The 19,288-nt window shown below is 37.5% G+C and overlaps 1 protein-coding gene across 2 annotated transcripts in view; it reads right to left on the bottom strand.

Moving 5' to 3' along the window:
• LOC139963528 (3'-5' exoribonuclease HELZ2-like) overlaps nt 1-17,931 on the bottom strand; it is a 56,369-nt gene extending 38,438 nt beyond the window's left edge. The window contains exons 1-2 of one of the 2 annotated variants that reach the window (XM_071964369.1): nt 17,722-17,931; nt 6,281-6,414 (exon numbers count right to left, since the gene is read on the bottom strand). The gene's annotated coding sequence lies outside the window, so the exon portion shown is untranslated. Of the gene's footprint in view, nt 1-1,000; nt 1,339-6,280; nt 6,415-17,721 lie in introns of those variants that run through there. The other variant, XM_071964370.1, reaches the window with a different exon arrangement.
• Between the last annotated feature and the right edge of the window lie 1,357 nt (nt 17,932-19,288).

The raw sequence follows: 19,288 nt of genomic DNA, 5'->3' as shown, positions 1-19,288 counted from the left end.
GAGTAAGTTAAGTTAATTCATTTTTAATTAAATTGTAATTTTGCTTTGCTCAAAGTGTGTGAGCTATACTTTACTTTCCAATTAAACTGACAAAGTGCTTTCTACTCTGTCTTCCGTGTATTCTTTGGGTTTCTTGCCTTTTGGAACCTTAGCAGGCTGGGCCTTGTAACAATTTCAAACACGATAGCATTAATTGTGAAAACAGAATGGCCAGTATGTGGTCATGCCTGAATGGTAGCCTATTGTTATGGTTGCAGTATATTCGATGCTTGCACCTGTTGCGCAAGTAGCTTTAGACAGTAGAATAACGCTATGTCTCCACTGAATCGGTGTAACAGTGTCGGTAATTTCATCAGTACTATGTAAATAAGGCAACAGGTGGTGTAAGTCAGGACAATGATGTCCATGGGTAACTTAAAAATGATGAATAAATCACTCAAATGTTAATTGTGACCGCAAAGCTACAATACCTAGACCAAAATTAATTAATTTAAGCCATTGTTAAGAATGTAGGCTAAGACTAATTAGTCTTAGCCTAACCATACCTTAGGATTAAAGGGAAAGAATCCCAAACCATCATAATGAACTCATATAACGGAGATCCTTGTGATGAAACTTTCCCTTAAATATCACAGACCAGGGCTCATTAAAAAAAAAATGTTTAAAGTTGTCCTGAATATTCGGTTGTCCGAACAATTTCTTGGATTGTCCCATGAAAGCACCAAATGATACTACTGGAGTTGCCTGACGTGGTATATCACACACATCATGTACACTACAGTTACTAAATTTATGCCCAGGAACTATTATGTTAGTTACATGTGTCCTGAGATTTTCCTACACTTGGATTTTTAGAATGGCGCGCCTTGCGCGAGAGACGTACCAAACTAATACTACAATGAATCGATTTAGCCTTGTAGGTGAGTACCATAATGTTAGGCTACGCAGGCCTAGTCTATCGGCCTGAGGCTTAAGTCTTACTCTTAGTGACTAGTCTTACCGAGATCGACTTTTCAGAAATTTTGAAGAGAACTGTAGTGTAAAGCATTGTTACGAATGCAGGATCCTACATCTGGGACGCAGTCTGTTAGCCTGGGATGCAAAACCTTCAAATTGCTTCTGTCTGTCTGGCAAACAATTTGGCGGCAACAAGCCCCAAGTACACACACTCACAGCTATAGGCCTGTGAAAAACATGTTGTGAATGAATATCTTTCTTTCTTTTCAAAAACCATAACTTCTTCTCAAAAGAACCTAAATTCCAATCCTTTGTACTGATCATTGAATTTGTTAGAAAACAAACAAACCAGAACAATCAACCACAAGTACAGAGTTAACAGCATTTCCATACAGAGATTTTCATGCTTAAAATAGTCAATGGTGGTTTCCAAATTCCTTTGATTTGATTGGCTAATAGCCCTTACCATTGTCTACAAGCAGTTTTGAATCTATAGTGCTCAAAGAATACAATGGGTGCTGTTTAAATGCAACTACAAAATGTTACTTTGGTAACTAGTCTACGGCAAACTTCCCTCTTCAGGATTTGACTATATAATTTGTTGTTGTATAATATGTTTCATTTATTTTATGTTATATAATGTTTCATTTTTCATTTGATTTTTGTTGGTGCACCTTATAGACATATCACTATAGGCTTCTGTTGTGCACAAGCCAATGTTTGTCAGGGGTCATTATAGCTAAGTGTTGTGCGTTCCTGTAGAGGTATTTTAAAGTGCATGTTTTCATGGAGGACTGTAGGGACGCAAGTTTTTCTCAGCAGATGCAAACATTTTTAAGACGTTTTAACTTTTAATATCCTGGTAACAATATTGTGTAAAGTTATAGACATTTTATGTGGTGAACGTATGACACTGTTCATGGTTAATCATGTTGGGTTGCCGGAATTCTCTGGTAGTGAAAATGAATTCTGTAATAGTTTTGGATCATTTCCAGAAACAGAGGGTAAGCCCAAGCATACAGCAAGTAAACAGCATGTACATTTTAGCAACATAAAAGAACATGTGGTATACCCGCATGCACAGTATTGTACTACATACACATTGTACTCCAGCTAGATTGTCATACATGTACTTGCTGCCGTGATGTAGTACAGTAAGCAAGCATGGTCACGGCCGCCAGGGTCTTTTAGTGAACAAAGCATATATGATACTTTACGTAACCATTAGTGCAAATGTACAGTATACACATTCTGTCTTTACTAATAACAAAGTGTTCTGCAAGTTAGCAATGCAAAGGGGTGGGCATATGATAAGTGTAAGATGTTCCCCTCATTACAGAATGTACCAAAATGTGATTTATTTCTTACGTTGTTGCTAATATGAATGGGGGCGATACCAACAAGATACTATCACTTTTTGGGGTATTTGATTTTTTAAAAGAATAGGGATTTTCCGAGTTTTGTTCCAAGTGTTGAACACTTTAGGCAAATGCTTGTCTTCTGTCGCACAACCTAAGCAGTGACTTGACTTTTGGTCCCCTCGGTAGATCGGACAACCGTTAAAATTGAGCTGTTTAGACCATTATGTTGCAAGGTATGGGAGTGAATTGGTTTTAAAAGTCGTGGCATGGAGCTACCTTTTGCCAGTGTGTCATGTCCTAGTGCCACTTGGGATGGTGGGTGGGTGGGTGGTGGGGGGGGGGTTAAGGTATTATATCATTTAATTCTCTTGGTTTTCTGTTACCTCTTCAATGTGAATGCAAACAGTCCAATAAACAAATACCAGTATTATGACAACTTAAATCATCAAAACACCAGCTCATTTCCACTTGAGACTTGCTCCAGTCTTCAGTTTCATGAAGAAACGTCGAAAATGTAACATCTCCCTAAAGAAATACGGTTTCTCTTAGCTGTTGGCGGCGTTGCTTGTCACAAGTACCATTCTAGCCTAATTTACAACTACCTTTATCTGGCTTAGTAATACATAGTTAAATAGTTAAAGGTTACATACACTCTTTCTGTTACAAAATATGCCTATCATACTGCTGTATCATGCAAAATTTCTAAGAGCTCTGTTGAAAATGACCAATTTATTTATCAGTGTTCTGTAAATGACATAGTTCCAACATGTGATAGCAAGAATTTACTGCTTAACCACCAAAATCAAAGGAAATGTGTTTTGAAAACAAAAACATAAAACAGGAAGGTCTCATTCTATCAAAATCACAAAGTAGTATTGTTGAGGGATCTGAGGTGGCTAGAACCTCACAACCAGAATGCAAAATGAATTGAGGTTTCGATGGCTTCATAACACTAGACTTCTGCTTGTAAACCAGAAACAACTGTTACAATATAAATGGCCTAACCCACTATGTTGATGTACAATTACACCTTGGCATGGTACCATTGTTAGATATCATGTAAAGGCTTTTCAGAGTTCGACCTCTGCTGACCTCGAATGAGATTTGACCTCACAAGCAACAGGATTCTTTTACTCAATGTGGAAAGTCAATTTACCATTTAGCCTATGAAAGTATCCATGATTTCTACCATAAGAAATCATATTTGAAAGGTTTTTAGGCCTCGACAAATGTTTTTAAATGTACTGGCTATTTGGCGACCATGATTACAAATTTTACTCGCCAAACGCAAAATCCACTCACCACTATATGACTGCTGTTCAAGTCTCCATGGTACAGATCTATATCATTAATACTTTCTATGAACAAAAGGTTAGGCCCTTAGGTAGATACATGGTGAGCACTACGTAATTGCATATTGGAAAATTATCTTTCTATACAGAATGCAAGTTAAACTTTTTTCCACCAAAAGTAAGTTCTGAACAAAGTAAACATGTCGCAGAATTGTAAATAGGCAGCTAGGCCTTTTGTAGTGTCAAACAAATAACTAGAGCACCAATGGTGCAGAAGCTCATACCTTTTCGAGCTGAAAAATGTAGGGCCCACAAAACCAATTTTGGGCCTGTGAGGGATAACCCCCCCCCCCCCCTCCGTTAGCAGAATCCTGCCACACCACTGGCTATAATTCCTATTTTCCCCTTTAAATCCTATTTTACCCACTCTCTCAAACAATACTACTGGCCTACCCTATTAAACTTTCTCCCCTCTACCTTAGCAGACATAACAAGTACTCCCTACAAGACATAACTTCACAAGCTGCCTACATACCTCAGGCTCAAAGACTTCTAAGAATCGGCAAGTGCTGATTGGCTATAGGGCTCTCATGCTTACAGTTCAACAGTTAATAACAACTCCCAGTCCTGCTTTAATTCCACTAACAGCCTCTGCAGAGCTTAACCACAAATGTAAACAAACACTGGGAGACAAATTAAAGGAACTTTGGCAAAAAGTGAAGGCTCAGATTTTTTTTAAACAATGGGGATTAATTGTAATTAATTAACTTTTGACCAAAAATTTTTAGGCATCACCTTATTCATACACAATCCAACAATCATCAGTTCAACTTTGAATATGATCCATCAAAATCTTGAGGAGATTGATATATTTGAAAATATTACAAAGAATGACCCCCGATGACCCCCTAAATGACCTTTGACCTCAATTTTCCGAACACCCCTCGTAACTCTCATCCCGAGGAACATTGTGACCAAGTTTCATTATAATTGGCCATACACTGTACGAACAGGAGCAATTTGAAAATATAGGGCCGCGGCCCGGGCCACAAAAGACCCCTAGTTGATCTTTGATCTCAAATTCATGAACACCCTGAAGGTAAAACTACCATAGCACTATCGTGACAAACCCTCAACATTGTACCATGGAATCTGTAGGAGAAGAAGCATTTTGCGTATTTCCACAAAATGGCCCATTACGGCCCACAAGTGACCTTTGACCCCAAATTTTGGACCATCCCTGATGGCCCTTTACCCAATGGTCCTTGTGTCCAAGTTTCATGAAATTCCATCAAATACTGTGCGAGTGGGAGCGGTTTTACCAATTGTTGACGGATAGAGTGATAGACGCCGCACTGTAACAATAGCTCACACCAGCATGCTGGTATGAGCTAAAAACATAACATCTCCAAAACTACCTACAAAGATAGCTTGGCTTCTGTTACATTAGGGCTCTACTAGTATACACTAGGCGTATACTATACAGTACCTAACGTAGCTAGGGGGAGCAATGGAAGCGATTGCGACTTTGTACATTTCCCCAATAATTTATCTTGTCTTTTAGCTGCAGATTGGTGTATGAAAAATATCGCCATTACTCCATGGAGTAATGGGGATATTTTTGGTATTCTTCACGTTGTTGTGTTACAGGTAACTAATTTTCCCATCGTTGCTGGCCTAGACTACATAAAAATTGCTAATAGGGATAGCCAGGTTTGTTGCGTTGTCCAACAAACGCGATGAAAGTCGAAAGCGTACCTTGGTGACTCCAAATGACCTTTGACCTCCATAAAAAACAATATGCTTGTTGTACTGAAAGTGTCACAACGACATACTAAATAAAATATGAGATGTCCAAGCTTCCCTTCTTGAGATATTGTGTTTACAAGGTTTTCACATTTTGACCCCTAGTGATCCCAAATGACCTTTCATCTTCGCAAATACAGATTGCAACATATTACTCAGGCTCCCTTCAGTAATCACAACAAAAACTGAGTTTCTTCTTTAATTTTCCAGTGAAATTTCTTATAAACTATATATATTTATTAAAAATCATTGAGCCGTCATATATGTACTACATCAGTGATTTCGTGATTTTTGTTCAACAGAAGATGAGTTTAAACAGCAGACTCTCCGTTATTTATACATTGCGCTGTGCATCTCCAATGCAAAGAATGTTAGCATATAGGCTACTCTAACGTGTACCATCGGGCAGTTCTGGGATTTGACCACAGGTTACATACATCTCTATATATCTATATATATATTTACAGTATAAATATACTGTATATATATATATATATATATATATATATATATATGTATGTGTGCATGTGTGTGTGTGTGAATATATCATAATATCTGGCCAATGAATGACCACTATGAAAGGTAACAGTTTATGTCTGGTGACAATCAGAAATATCACAAATAACTGAAAAAATTGTCAGGGCTTCGACTCCACATTCGGCCAGACACTTCTGTAGCTTTCAATGAGCCTACTAATGCTTTCACAGCACTATGCTGGAACATTGTGTGCTTACATGGGAACAAAAAAAACCCACTGAAACTGGAATAACCACCATAAGTTTCTGGAGGAATCTTATTCTTGCGACCATAAAGTTTTCAATAAATATGCAGAGCTTAGAAATGGAGAACTGGCAGAATACTTACACCAGATTCAGAGATAGTGGATCCCCTGGATTGAGCTGATCGGCTCTCAGGTATCCTGCATGACTTCCATTGAGTTAGTCTGTTCTAATGGTGTGTGGAACATCCTCATACCATAACACTGACATCATTGTTACCTGAAACAACAAAAATTCACTCTAGATATATACAACACAAATTAAACTAACATAAAAATTGCTAGGGTCAGAGCACTCAAAATCAAGCAAAATAATCTCATAATGTTAAAATATTTGAGTAAATAATCTTGAACCATGGAGGCCACCCCCCCCCCCATCCTCCATCCGACTGCCTCGATCCCGACAAGCTGTTTTAAAATATATATATATATATATATATATATAAGTGCAAATATTTAGGGAGGAATTGTTGAATACACCTACAGGTATCCAAACAACATTTAACAAATTAACCTTTGGATGAGGCCAGGATTACCTACTGTAGGCCTAGACTACTGTAAAATTTTGGCCACTGTAACTGGACAGCCTAACACTGGCAACACTAACTGCAGGGGTTAGTTTCAAAGTGTTTCGACGACAGATTAGTTGACCTGTGACGTACTTCCATTTCTAAAAGCCAAGAGCCTGTACTGTGGCCATGGCATGTTAAAATGAAATGGAACGTGCAAATAACTTGTACATAAATTGTAGATGACGGCTACCCTGAAGATGATGGCAACTATCTTTTATCTTAAGACTGGGCTACTTTATCCCTTTTGAACTGGATACACTTTATTGCGATTGACAGTTCTTTTTATTTCATATGCTCCTTTAGGGGTACCGTTATTTTCCACACACGTTACTTTCCGCTGAAACAAAACGGTGTTTTCCGCACACAAATTTGTCAGCGGAAAACAACTTTTTTTTCAGCAGAAAGTAACGTTTTTTTCAGTGGAAAGTACCGTTTTTTGGGAGGAACAGAATGACTTACTGAAATTATTAGGCACATGGAAGGATTTAGGAAGATAGCATTTAACTGGCAGGATAAAATGTAGCTTCAAGACTAGATTATTATTAGGATAGCTAAGGTTGTAGCTTAGGATGTAAGCATTAGTTTAGGCTGTAAGCACAAGTTTAATTTTAGTTAAACAGCGCCACCTTTTTTGGTTGTAGATTTCGATATAGCGTGAAGGTGAATAAAGATGAGCTGCCGTGATGATTTAGTCTCGCTAAGTTTCATCCTTTAGGGGGCAGGCAGAGGGGGAGGGGGTGGGGTGTCTTTTGTGATATTTTCAATTTAACAATAACAGAGTACAGAGTGAGAATATATGGGACAAACTAAACGGAATGACAGTGAATGGCAATTGACTTTGCAAAGGGTTAATTATCATTTGCGAATGACAGCGAATGACAAAGAAGGACAGTGTTGAGAGGAGATAGAATGATTAACAGAGTGGAGTAAATGCGGTTATTGGTTTTCTGCGCAAAAATGTGGTTGCAGGGTTTTGGTGTAATTTACGGATAGAAACCACAGGCAAAGTTTTTGTGTGGGAATGCGCTTGAGTGCTGTGCTTTTTACCTCTGTAGATTTATATAGAAAGATAACTGAAGCCGTTTCAAGATTATAGAATTGTTAGTTTCTAACAATTAATATTGGAAAAATGACGTTAAATTTACTTTTTAAAATCAGACTTACAATTTTGCTTACTATAAGGTGCGTTTGTATCTTGTCTGTACTTAACTAGATCTAGACACCCACAAATTAAAGTCTGAACTGTGATATCCGGTTGAAGCAAATTTGTCTGTGCTCAGGTCATTATACGGTCATTCGTTTTAGTCAATGCAATTTTTTAGTGTGTAAAACATATTGTCATTCGTTATGTGTAACGCAATTGTCATTCATTTTAGTAGCACCCATATATAGGGCTATATAATATTATGCCTCATACTTCTTTAAGTTATCCCTTATTACAAACACCCCAAGACTCTTGTAAATTATAAGCAGCCTAACTGTTCTAAAATGAACTCAGTCTAACCATGCTTATCGACGTTCTTTGATACTTTCTCATGTTATTTTTATCATCCTGAATTTGGTATAAAATTGAGGAAAAATATAGTGTACTGCTAAGTGGAAAATAAAGTTGTTTTCGGCACAAGAATTTTTTCAGCGGAAAGTAATTTGCAGAGAGTAACGTGTGCAAAAAAAAAAAAAAAAAGGTAAGTACTGGAACACTTTTTGGCAGGATTTTTCTACCCAAGTGTGTTGAGTGGAGTTCTATAAGTATCACCATATAAAAGATACAAACTTAGAATAAAGTTGTAGGCCCCCCTGAAATCCTGCCTAAGCAAACAATTGTCATTAGATCAAGTGCTTTATTCCATATCCTTTTGGATTGAAACTTATCAATAAGTGTTTCATATTCTTTTTGATTGAAGTACCCATTACTATACACACAGTGTCATTCCATCCCCTCTTAATCGTTTCCAGCTAATAAGATCCATTTAAGTCCAAACACCTGGTATGACATCCTGGACATTTTGCTCACATTGCCATGTTTTCAAACACACTTGGTATGACATTTATAATGTACTGAGTGTTTGGTATGCAGTGAAAATGTCCCTTTACCAAACGTCCCTGTTAAATAAACAAAACGTCCCTGCTATAGTGAAGGCGACCCACAGTAAACCCATTAGCTTAAACCTCTAATTTCCAAACCAAAATGTCTCGCTTTGAAGCAGCCGGACAGGTACAATGAACAGTTTCAGCACCATGCAATCAATGCAACATCAAATAAACAGTCAAAAGATTGTAGAAGAATATGTTGGTGCTATCTCAGTCGGACATTTTTAAAGGGGCTATACAATGAATCCAGCCAAGCAATTAATGTCAGGCGCCCTCTATTTTTCTCCAACTTCTGATTCTGTCCGATTAAGGGTTGTACCATTGTGTGTGTGGGGGGGGGGGAGCTAAGGCAGTGAAAAGTACTGTTTCACCTCAATCATAGTAGAATGACTGTGGAATGCTGTATAGCCCTAGATGTTTATGCTATTGGAGAATATCGAGGGAGTTGTTATATGTTCTACTTGGAATGACCTGTTACAAATTGTAGTGTCGGACATGTGGGTAATTTTTACACACATTGAATTTGTCTGCATTGTGAGCAAACAAATTCATAAATTTTTGGGTCGGCCAAGTGCATGATGTGATGCTGATTTATATTTTTAGTTATTTTCACTGATGTAATACATAGAGGTAATTCAATATGACATATGTATGGGTGTAATATTCTCCACCTTGAAGATACATATTTTGTTGGGACATACGTTCCCCTCCAAAGATCAACAATTCCGCTTTTGACAAAAGTGTGACACAGAAGCAGATTTTTCAGATTAGGGTATGGGGGGGGGGGGTTGGTGGGGATGGGGCAGGCCCATATTAGCTACAAAATGGAAAAAAGTTAGAAAAACAAAAAGGTGAAAGAGAAACAAAGGAGATCTAACAAGTGGTTCAAAACTTTACTTTTTTAATTTCAAATTGATGATTCAGGGGCCAAGGCTGGGGTGCTTACCAAGTACCCCCGGCAACCAGTCCGGCACTAATAATTGGTACAATTTTCCTACCATATTTTGTCAGAGTATAGCCTACTGCAGGAACAGTGTAATGAGATTGACTGGCCAGATCTGACTGAAACTTTCTTTCTATTGTAAAACCTTGCGATGGATCCATTGTGGGAGATGCAACTGGGTTTAATGCCTCCCCTAATCCCCTTATTAATCCGATTCTGTGAACATTTTACAATAATGACGAGGCTGGTATTAGGGTGTGATTGAATTAACAACTTGCCATACATCTTTTTGTAGGCATATGTTGCAAACAATATCCATAAATCATATATTATTTTGGAGAAGTGATCTTATAATTTAGTGAACTTTTAAGAATGTATATATATGGCAACACCAATGTGAGTCTTTGTGAGCAAATTCATCACATCAGCCATACAGAAAATAACTCCCTCCTATTATTTATGACAATTTTATAGAGTGGACATCATTTTACAAAAATATTTCATTTTATATAGTCTAATTTTAGAGTATTCCTGTACATAGCATGCCTCTGGAGTATTCATTAAAACAGTGTCACAGCAGAGACCTTAATTGTACACAAAAACAACCGGTACTCATGGCTCGTAAGTAACTACTGTTCATGTCCTGATACACATGTTAGGAATACAAAGTAGTTATTACTGTTGCACGGTTGTGGGAGAGTAGTTGCTGTATCCAATCATTGAGTGCGGGTTTTTAATACGTGATTGTAAAATGAAGTCGTATCTAGTAATTTTTACTATAAGCAGGTCTACTGATATACCCGAACATGGCCTTTCTTTGTTATCTTCATGACGAATTGGAGTCATTTAAAGAGAGGTGTAACTGTAATCAAGAGGTACTGTACCTAGATACTGTACTAGCTATGAGTATTGGCTGACAATAATTGCTAAATAATATTATAGTGGTTGCAAATTGCAATAATTTTGCTAGTATTACATGCTAATTTATATTTGAGATTAGGGTTGCAAAAGCCCCTTCATAACATTCATTTAGAACTCGAGAATCAAGCAGATCATATGTCAAGACATTTGCTTACTACATTAAACAAACGTTCATTTTCGGTCATTAAAAATGGACCTGAAGCATTGAATCTGGCAATGGTCCAAAGATATGACCTACTGATACTGGGACAGGACATGTAATAGTACCTACAGGTACACTGCACACAGGTCTTTTATTTACTGGAAAGCCGTCAGAACTGGACGTTACAATAGTGAAGTCATCCATTCTGTGCAGTTTGGTGCATAAGGAACATGTTTCCATCAGAGGATTGTCACTACACAGGAATTAAAGTTGGCATATTGTAGAAAAACATATTCAAATTAAAAAACATTTATTTTTTTCAATGCATATCATGGATTGTAAGATAACTTTCTTTGAGAGTACGGAAAGAATCAGGCATTGTTTAAGGAAAAGACAATACATGCTGGATATGTTTATTTTGACATATGTAGGCCTTTATAAATTGACCTATAGAGACTACACTTCTCAATGTCATATGCATGCACAACTTTGAAAAACAAAGGATAGGTAGTTGTGGAAAATAGGGTAGTTTTTCTTCCAAAGAAACTATCCATACCTCGCCGATATGTCCACGTGTCTCATGTCGACGTGTCTCACTTTCACCAGAAATGCACCATACGCACAATTTCAGAAGTTTTATACCATTTTGGTGACTTCAGTTGGTGAGATTAAGTTTTATGGGCATCAATAACGAAGTTTGATGTTTGCTTGCAGTATTTTATCTCCTTTAAAATTAAAGAGCTTACATCCATAACATTTGGTCTAATGCAAGCTGTAATAACGAATGGGATAAAAAAATAGCAAATTATAGTACGGTTTTGAATGTTCTTTTGTCAAACATTCTACCATCTTTTAACTGCCAATAATAATTTTACTTCCACTGTTTAATGTTTGATTAATCATGTCATATATTTGTGGAAATGAGCATAAGAATCTACAACCATTGATTATGTGTAAACCCACTCTTATATTGGCTCTGTTAAGTCTTCAACTGTTGGCTTATGGACGGTGGACACTCTTGGTATAATTTTTTGGTTCATCAACTAGGGTTTTTCAAGCCTGTTTGGATGAACATAGATTAACTACCAGAACTTTCACGATGTTCTCCAGAAATGCAGAATGTATCCATAGGTTTTGGGCTCTTTCACAGGTACCGGATGCCATTGTTTGGTGGCTGTGGAGTACTTCACCTTGACCCTGAAAAGAAATCATAAGAGGTCATTGTGATTTGCATATTTATTTGTGCACCTCCAGATAATCAACTCACAGGGTATTTTAACAAATATCTTCATATGTAGCTATAAGGCTGCTGTCAATTAAATCTTGATTGCTTTCACTATGAAATACTACCTAGAAACAATTAACATCATCAAAAGGAGTGTAGAACTGTATGTTCATGTACTAGGTAAATACCTTGAAAGTGTTTCAATTTAGTTATGCATTTAACCTCTGGTTTAAGACATAAACGAATCCACAAACCACCAATTGCATCTACAGTATGGTAATAATGTAAATATTCTGTTGTGAAGTGAGTCAGAAGTGTGCCTAAAAGGTATCATTTGGAATGGGTTGTACATCTAATGCCATTCACTACACATATAAATAAGCATATAATGAGGGCATAGACAGAAACACTTACTCATCATTCCCATCTCCATCTTTCTTCGGAACGGTTTCTGTGAAAGTTGAAATCGATGGCTGCCAAGTACTTTCTCCTAACATACAGTATCCAACGTAGCTGTGATAAAGAATGGAAAAGTTGGGGTCATATGTTAATTATTAAGTTTGTAATGCAAACTTTTATCAGGGTTTCTTTGCCAGAATATATTTTATAGTAATATTTACCTTTTCAGTAATTGTGTTTGCAAGCAGTTGTCTTACAATGTACACAAATACACACACACACAACATTTCCAACAAATTCTTGGCCTTTTGGCAAGAATTAAACAATTATTCACAGACCGTCATGAGCCATTATTCTAAAAATTTTATGTCAGCTGGCAGGGTAGTTGAATGATGTCCATGCAATCCACTGTTGCCATGACAGGAATGTTCGGGTTTGGCATGGGGCATTAAGGAACCATGATGCAATGCTACTTCTGCATGTATTGTCCTGACTCTCTAAATTCACTCTGATAAAGGGTCACATAGGCTGGATGTCCAGGAAGTTACTCACCATCCCATATTTCTCCTTAAGGAGAGGAAGGACTTCCAGGTGTCAACATGGGCTATTCAATGTAATCAGCTAATGAGCTAACATGACTTGATACTGCTAACAAGAGACTATTGTAACTCTATGTACTGAAGGTAGTTTATATAGGATGACTTCCTGTCAATGCTCTCAACGCAGATGTTGTAGAAGGTGAAGTGGAGATGAAGGGCAAAACTGGATTTGAATACACTTTGAATTACTTGCAAATATTACAACAATGACAGAAGGGTATTCCATGCAAATAGACCAAATCTAATCCTCCTTCACTTCTTGTTGTAACAGTGCATGCCTTGGTAAACAGTAAACACTGAATAGTACAGAACTTGGTGGATTCAAATTTGGCCAAGTATAATTTGTTCCATTGGAAAGTATGCATGTAGCATTAGCATTGATAGATTTTATGAGAAGTTTGCATCTCTGAAGCATAGATCTACTGAAAACAAACACAAAAAATAAATGCTGACGAAAACATGGCACAAAACAATGTTGCATACCATAGGCTATATAGTGCAGACTAAATTAAGTAGTACCAAAACAGAATGTGACTTTCTACAGTATGTTGGGTTTCCTGACCTTAGAATGAAGCTTAGCCTAGCTACATACCAAGTGAAGCAAAATAACTAGATCAATAAAGGAAACTAGGAAAGTGAATGTGGTGGAAGTACAGCCTATACCTACCTTGCTACTGTATGCATGCATAGGACAAACAGGAAATTAGTTCAGTTGGCCTTTCAACCAAGTTAATAGTATCGTCAGCTATCCTAGAAGTTCATGCACATGTATGTTAAATTATTCTATAATGTCCATTGTAATATACTAGCCTAACCAATTTTGCAATCTGATACTTATTCTCCACCATTATGAACACTTTTAAAGTTTGCTTTTGCAAAAATTCTGCTAAAAACTTTCCTGTTGCTTACTTATTATTTCATAAGCTACACTTATACTTATAGGCAGAATCATATGCTGGGAGTTAACCACAAAATGTCCATTCTTTGGAACATTGTTTTGTTGGGAGGTCTTTTTGCTGATTCTAGAGTGTTAGTCGCCTGGGGAGTAGGAGAAGGCAAGAAAAAGCCATCTACTTTCCATTAGTTTTGTACAGAAGGTGCTTATATCTAAGGGTGAGTAGTAGTGCTGCATTGAGTTTGGTCATACTTCCTGCATTTTCAGCAAGCAATGTGTCAATTATATAACAATCATAATTTCTGAATTTTCAGTGGGCCATGAGTCAATTATACATCAATGATCAATCAGAAAGGGAAAAAAAGAAGTCACGTTAGTAATAAAGTAAGGCCTGTCCTTAGTCACCTACAGACTACTACTAGTCTATGTTCCCTAACTACATGCACCCAACTGTTTGCTCCTAGCTAGGAAGGCATATATATATTTTAACCACATGTACCTGAATCCTTTTCCTTCAAAATGATGACTCCTGATGTAAATATTATTTTGTATAACTTGAAAATTATCCACTTTCTTTACGCTTCAATAAATCATGTGGGCCAGGCATTTACTTTTTTTTCAAAGTAAGCAAAACCAACAGAAAATAAAGATTGCTACCTAGTACTTTGATCTGTGATATGCTGTCTGTCATAGATCTGTGATATTGGGAAGGCCTATCAAATGTTCGTATAATGAGTAGGTCGACATCAATTTATTTATCTTCTTGTGGATTTTTGGAGGACGCAAAATACCATGAACGAAATCAGGTATCTTTGCCATTTGTAGAAATGTAAGGTAGTAACAGTGATGTTAACTGCACTAATAAACACAGGTAATATTTTGTAAGAAATTTTGGCAGGTAAGAAGTTGGAGACACGAAAGTCATTTGAAACTAGGCTAGATAAAAGATTCGCGCAGTAACAGTTAAATTGATTCCATAGCTGCACAAAATTAGGTTAGTAAGGAGTAGCCTAGTAATACTATATTCCTATCGAACTCCGAGTTCTTGTTTCATACCCTAGCTGACCGTGGTGGCTGCAATTTCACGATCGTCTAGACTAGATACAACTACATTAGGCCCATATCAAATATTCAGGCCAAGCCTTTGGCTATAGGCCTAGTCACAGTATTACAGATACTTTTACCATGTGTCCTGACAGTGACACTAACTAAGATTACCTGAATGTAACTTGTAAGGCCTAACTAACGTTACAGGCCTAGCCCACAGTGCTTGTAGCTAGGCCATCAACATCCTTACCGTAGTTGAATCGGTAATGAAAGTTATTTGACTTACCTAGGCCTAAGCTACTTCAACTGCGGTATAGCAACCACCGGCCTCCTTCGGCTTTTTCCAGTTTTCAAAAGAATCTACCAGAGAGATTTTGCCGTCTTGTTTCAATTCATTCTCCTAGTCCTACTGTACGTTGCTTTGTAGAGCTAGACACAATTTCGATGTGTATTTCGAGTAGACTGTGTCCCGGCCCTGTATATGCACCTAGACCAAGAGATTTGTGTATAAGTATAATAGTGAAGCTAATTACGGCCGTGTACGTACGAGCGGGGAGTTCTTACACACAATTCCCTAGTAGCATGGTGGGCTCATAATTGACGCACTTAAGGATTTGATTAACTGTATCTATCAAGGAAAAGTCCAAATCACTCGACTGTATGTTTTTTTCATATGTGTAGTTCCTCAGAAATGTTATGATCTCAAAATATTTAAGGTTCTGTTCTTCTGCACCGTACAATTGAGCAGAATTTGACCACAAAATGTCTGCCGTGTCAAGTTCTTTCATACCCCTAAATTGACACATTCGTTGTAAAGCTAACTGTAGTGTAGGCCTTAGTATACATCCATTGACTTATGATGCTGTTTGCTATGCTCTGAGCCTCTAAGCTCAGACTGGTCAGGTTCCAGAGAGCAGTGTTATCATATTGAGGTAATGTTGGTTATTTTTAGGGAGTAAGATTTCCAAATGACCAAAAAATGTGCAAAACTGGTGGGAGGGTGTTAAAAGCTTAAAAAAATACCACAATTTGGTCAGCAAATAGCTGAAATGGATTCAAACTCATGAAATATGTCATTCTGCTTGACTGCAAAAAGTTTAGGTGGCCTGCTGTATCGTTGCTAGTAATAATCGAAGGTGCGTCAATTACGGGGGTGCGTCAATTATGAAGCCTTTACTATATAGCATGTACGAGCGTTACGATTCGGCAATCTAGGTAGCGCTGTATATGTGTACTCGGCTACATACAGTATAGTCAGTAGTGCGAAGTTCGGCATACTGCGAAGTTCGGACACCCTAAGAAATACACGATTTTACCACGAAAACTTACAGGAAGAGCCAAATTTCACCAAAAATTACGAAGCTACAGTTATTTTCTCTCCAAAATGGCCTGTGTGCAAGAAATTACTTACATATTTGTCAATAAAATGACGGAGATCTATGAAGTCTGTTATAATTACTGAAAAAGCAACTGCGCCACCAATTTTATCACCAGCGCCACACTGTGGGTTGCGTGTCCGAACTTCGCAATACTCTAGCAAAGAAATACCAGTTCCACAATCACGAAGAATCTTCTTGGAATACAACGTGAAAACAGTTTGCAGGAAAGAAAGTTTGGCCGTGTATCGTACTATAACACAATTCTCCCACCATATGAAGTATATTTTCCGGTGATTTATACCAGAAGATTTAGTTTTGGGGTGTTTTAAGTAGTGAGGCTTAGGTGTCTGAACTTCGAAGTCACCATGCTACAGTGTGTATATACATACTGCGTGAATACTACTGTATCATGTAGATCAGTATCTGTCTATATTGTTTACACTACTGGGAGTCGAGTTTCAGTGTGTTGCCATAGGGGTGATTTGCACACGGCATTTCGCTCCCATCAAGCGATGCTTCTCTCGGATTCATTGTATAGACCCTTTAAGTTCTAGCTGGCCTTAGAAGTAGTTTTTCACAAAGGTTACAGACATGTTATTTTACAATGCTTACAGCTCAGTTACTTCTTTAGTGTTTCATTTATATTGCAGTCCAAACACTAGGTTGAACATGTTTTGCTCAATATGGTCATTCAAACAGTTGATCATACAATGTCTTTGAAAGTTTTGCTCAGGGTGGATCAAACACTTGGTCTTGCATTTTGAGTGTTCACTTAACCACATCATAGACACAGTGCTTCACACACTTGGTACAGCGCACTGGGTGTTTCGTGTACTACCATCGTTTTTATCTCAGTGCACTGTACCATCATCATCTAGGACCTATCCTCCTAATGTAATACCTAATGCATGGTATTTAAACATTTGGTACATCACATTGAGTGTTTCGTTTTCCATCATAATTTGACTTTGATTTTATGAATTTCGTTTTCACAATGTTCTAAAAGTAACTGGTATCTTCATCTCTATCCCCAACACCAAATGCTCCACAATTGACCACTAAAACGAAGAAAAAGCGATTCATATTATCAGCGAATCTGAAACGGAAGTGGCGTTAGGGTTGACTGGCTGTGTTGTCGAAACACAGCCCAACACTACCCCATCGTCTGCACTCAATATAGTTCAACGAGTTTAATATAGTTAGCAATACTGGTTGTAGTACTAGGCCTTTACGAGTAATGGTAGTTTTAGCCTACACTGCCGACAATATAAGTTAGGCTAATTCGAAAAACGTTAGAAACAACTGCAGAAGTACCTTAACCAAAAAAGACCCCTGATTTTTCACTGGTATATTTCTCCCAATTCCTTTCTTATCAGATGGACTCCTGTAATTATTAGAAAGACATTTTCTTCTACACCTTTATTGCAGTGTCATCAGAATACGCAGAACAGTGTATTCACAACATACTATTACTACGTATCGTCTGGCATTCAGTACGTGCAACTGCACAGATCCATCCGAAAACTGCTAGGCTACCTATAGTGTGTACTGCATGTACCCTTGCTCTGTATGTAAACACTACATAATTTACCACGAGGAAATAAATAAGCTTAGACGCTTACTACGAATTAGAGTGTTTGATTTTGTAGAGCGCCATCTTTTGTTAAGAGTTTTCCTACGATCCTGACTACACGACGTAACTTGAAATCTATGACCGATTCATTGACATTTTTACATTGAAATATAATATCATTAACGAGAAGACCAAAAGGAAACAAAAAGCAGAGAGGGGGAAAGGAGATGCGGACGGGAAAGGGTTGGAGTTCTAATTTTCCTTGAAGATGGGAGTCCTACCCAAAACAAGTCATTCCGCTTGAATCTCAAAAAAAAAATAGAAATGCAACTGAATAATAAATAAATAAATAGTCATTCAAAACTTCGACATGCATTTCAGCCAGACAACCTATTCGAATGTTGCAACTAAGATTGAGCATTATACAGGAGTGTGACCAAGGGCTCAGTCTAAAGTTCCGCAAACAGGAAGGAAATCATCCACATAAGTCTTTGTTATTATTATATACCAGTACGAATTTATCACAGCTCTGGGTGCGCCTGTCTGGGTGCACAACAAAGTATAAGGGTCAACAGCTGTCAACTCGCATAGGAAAGCATCACAGTAAACATGAGTCTATATCATCAACTATTGGTATTTCTTTGTAGCTGCCTGTTGACGTGAATCTAATGGTAATATACTAGGCTATTCTTCGTGGAAATATTAAAATTGGCAAACTATTATAGAGCTTTCTCTGCCAATTTGTTGCAGTTTGTTTTTTTACTACAAATGTTCAAATGAAGACAAACGGATAGGAGCATAATGAATCAGATGGGACAGATAGGGAGAAGGGATCAAGTGGGTTCTCAGTAATAATTTCTACAGGGTTTTAGACTGACAGCAATGTAGAGTGTTAATCAATGAAAAACTCATGAAAAGAAGTATGCTAGAAGGCTTCCTATCTTTTAGAGAGGACATTACTGCATGTTGTCGTCCGGTAAAAATCAATCTGACATGTCGTGACCAAGATTATAAATTAACAGGGCTTATGTCATGCCCTGATGACTTTAATAGGTGAGGAAGTTGAAAGTCAGAGTGTGCACCAGGAACAAGAGGAGCAATTAACTTTTCTGTCTTCCGTTGTGGAGAGGCCTGGGCGGGGTGGGGGAGGGAGGGTGAAGGGGGCTGATTGTTTTCCTTTAGTGGGAATCTCTTGAATGTTCTTATGTAATTTTTATTTTAACCTTTTATTAAATTGAGACACACGTTTTCATAAAAAAAAGAGGCAATTGATAAAACATAAAATATATAAATTTCTATTAATTCTAA

The sequence above is a fragment of the Apostichopus japonicus genome, chromosome 22 (assembly GCF_037975245.1).
Source record: "Apostichopus japonicus isolate 1M-3 chromosome 22, ASM3797524v1, whole genome shotgun sequence".
NCBI lineage: Eukaryota > Metazoa > Echinodermata > Holothuroidea > Aspidochirotida > Stichopodidae > Apostichopus > Apostichopus japonicus.
The sequence above is the reverse complement of the archived record's forward strand: the minus strand, read 5'-3'. Positions and strand labels throughout refer to the sequence as shown.